The following is a 3,707-nucleotide window of genomic DNA, read 5'->3' as shown; positions in this document are numbered from 1 at the left end:
TATATTACTAGTGAAATATACTGACATAAGAGTTTAACCAACGATTAGCATCGTACTTGTTTGCAACTGGCCCAGTACTGACCATTACCACTAGTGTCATACAGGCATAGGAGTTTCGCCAACGGTTGGCATGATACTGGATCTAGTACTGGCACAGTACTGATAAGTAAAACTGGTCAAATACTGACACAAGCGTTGAAACAACGGTCGGCATCATACTGGTGCATTACTGGCTTAAGATTAATTTGCATTACTGGTTACATACCGGCACCGGTGTTTCGCCAGTGATTGGGGTAGTTCTGGCCACATCATAACTTCAAGTGCTGATCGACAACAGACATAAGAGTACAGCCAATGGTTGGCGTGATACTGTGTCTACTACTGGTGCAAGAGTTCAGCCAACGGTACTGCCCACCAGTACAGGCAGCCGGTGGTTTGCCCAGTATGGCAGAACGTTGGCTGCACGACCGGGGCGGTACTATGCTAGTAGTACCATAATAGACTTAAAAGAAAAACACGTCTATAAATGTTGTCTAATGCGTGAAAAATAAAATATTACACGAAGAAAAATTGTAGTCGATTGAAATAATTTATTTGAAAATTATTTTATTTATATTTCGGTTAACAGTTAGTTTATTTCATATCTATTTGATTTCGTATGATACTGAAAAGATTAACGAGAAAAAGAGTTGATAAATTGTTGTTCTAACTTTTCTGAACTGTAGCCTAAGAGGATGGCTTTTTCATAGAGTTTCAACTTGTCGGATTAGCGCAGTGATTAGCACTCCCGACTGCTAGGCGATAGATTTAGGTATATGGATGTAGGTTCGAAACCCCGTAAAGTTAGAAATATTATTTTTAATTCAATGTATAAAAATGTATTATATGTATTCATTGTAAGCAGTGCCATTAACATGTATTGACAAAATACTCGCAGTCAATTATTATTTATTTTTTTAATACCTTTTTTGTTATACATTTAGATTATTGAAATAATGTATTTCGAAGTAAAGAAATAGATTGAAAATTATATTATTGTAATTATAAATAATATTCGGACGATATGCAGTCGTATGATGATGAATGGATGGTCTTTAAAACAATTTAATAAGTTTTTATCATTTTTAAAATTAACTCCGGCATTTTCGTACGCCCGCGGTTTGCCAGTACTTTCCTAGTATTGACAGTCAGTAATGTGCCAGTACTTAGAAACCAGTATCGTCAAGTATTACAAGCAAGTACTCACATAGTACTAGCCTAGTACTACCAGCTAGTACTGGAACTCCGACAGGCGGTACTAGGCCAGTACTGGGCCGGTGTAGTGGCCCAGTGGTGAACTTCATTGCTGGACCCGTACTACAGGTCAGTATCTCGCCGAGCATGCAGTATTGGTTGAGCCAGTACTGAGCCAGTACTAACAGAGGGTACCACACTAGTACTAAATGTAAGTAGTAGCCCAGTACTGGCTAAATACTGCAAGTCAGTACAGAACATTGTTATCATTAGGGGTTACTTGACAGGTTCTTGAGATCCGACTAAAAATATCCGAGCCTCATATATAAAGTTTCAATCGGCGTTTACTGCTGTCGAACGCGAGAACGGTGGTCGCCGAGAATTTCTCAGATTCAAAAGAAAAACTGAAATGTACAGGGCGCAATCTGTGACATCTGATCTTGAATTTGAGCCAATAATATAAAATATAAAATTATTACTACCCGTTGGAACCTAAACTTTAAATTTGAGAAAACAGTTAATTCTGTTGATAATAGAATTAATGCTTTCACGATCATGCATTATTAGAAAAAGGAGGTGTGTCAGGTTTCAATCGTATAAAGACTATATATAAGAACAAAATAACCTTACCTCAATAACAGGTTAACCCTGAAGAACTGAAAATGAGTCAAAAGTTCACTATTTGTTTGTCAAGATGTGCGACGTTTCGTTGGCATGGGTTCGCCAATCTCATCAGGATAATTTATTTAAAAGAACACCAAATAAATATCACTTGTTTTTACAGATGAATAACGTAAGATTAACAGGACATTTTCAAAATTATTTTACCATTAAGAATCTTTAGTTAAAACATAATTTCGGTTTAACACGCTTAAAAGAAATTAATAAATGTAAAAAGCACATTTTTGGTTCGATTAAACTGACGATGTATGGTAAAGAAAACTGAAGAGACAAACCTTGCATCGTTTAATATACCTTAACATAAGCACACACATTCACATACATTTGTAAATAATACTGATTTATTGTCCTTCTATCTATTGGGGAGAATAATCACAAATTTAATTTTTGTAATAAAAGATATTATATTTGACTGAAAGAAAAAATACCTTATTTTTTATTAATATTATTCGAATTGCTATTGATATGGATCACCTTTGAGATAAGACTTTTTTTAATAAATTAGCCTGATGAGGTTGGCGAACCCATGCCAAGGAAACATCGCACATCTTGACAAACAAATAGTGAGCTTTTGACTCATGTGCCGTCTCCAATCGAAACTTCTTCTTCAATAAAGTTATGGAAGGCGATTTTATAAATTATTCAAGAAATACGAGTCTTGTATCGGAGATAGACTCAACACCACTGGTAACACCAAATTCTTTCCAATTTTGGTTGTAATGCAGAAGCGACAATGTTATTCCTCAACACATTCAAAATCTTCTCAAACGACAAAAAAGGTATCATTGTGCTACTTGTCGTAAATAATTTAATAAGTTTATTGTTTTGGATTCCGATCTTAATGAGAATTTAAAAGAAAAGTTTTTTTACTTATCTCTGGAAAAATTTAATTCTATTTACAAAAGTTGTAACAATGAACAGTTATTCAAATTTGTATCCTTATTTGCTAATAAACATAACCAACTGAAGACAAATAAAGAAATAAACCTTTTTAAAAAATAATTCCGACATCTCTTTTACAAATGCTTATAAAGACAATCTCACCTTTCGTTAAAAAGCTCCACTTACAACTACAAAATGTATAATTTACTTTCTGATACATCCACTTACATTCCTGTGTAAAAAAGCCTTTACGAAAACTACAGGCAAACACACCAAATTTTTTTTAAATCTCAATGACAATATATTTTTTAAATATAAATACCACAATAATCAACTTACTTTAACTGGCACCCCTTCAGCTAAATGTTATGGTTTAATAAAAATGCAGAAACAAGATGTCCCTTTGCGACCTATTATTTCTCTTCTTAATAGTCCAATACATTTTTGGCCAAAATAATTTATGAAGAATTAAAAAATTGCATTGAAATCCCTTTTTTCACATATTAATAAAAGTTTTGAATTAAAAAAAAACTTAAAGATAAAAATATAAACGATGATCATGTTCTTCTTTCTCTCGATGTTAGTTCGTTATTTACTACACGGAGAAAAATAGATGTTAGCACAGACAATCTAGATATTAATAGGTAATATATTAACGATTTAACTATGGGACAGAAATCTAGATACTGAAGTAGAGAATCCGTAGATATTAAACAGACAAAGCGGGGATAATTTTGTCGCCACGCCACCCGTCAGCGACATTGTTCCGATAAAATTTAGCTTTTTAATATCTTATATGGGGCATTATCCCTCAACTGTCCCAACTCAAAAAGTCATGTTTTTCGATTGTCTCTAAATTCTGGGAATATGTTCGCCTACCCAACAGTAGTTAATCCACAAACTTATAGACC

Source organism: Belonocnema kinseyi, chromosome 5, assembly GCF_010883055.1.
Source record: "Belonocnema kinseyi isolate 2016_QV_RU_SX_M_011 chromosome 5, B_treatae_v1, whole genome shotgun sequence".
Classification (NCBI taxonomy): Eukaryota; Metazoa; Arthropoda; class Insecta; order Hymenoptera; family Cynipidae; genus Belonocnema; species Belonocnema kinseyi.
The sequence above is the reverse complement of the archived record's forward strand: the minus strand, read 5'-3'. Positions refer to the sequence as shown.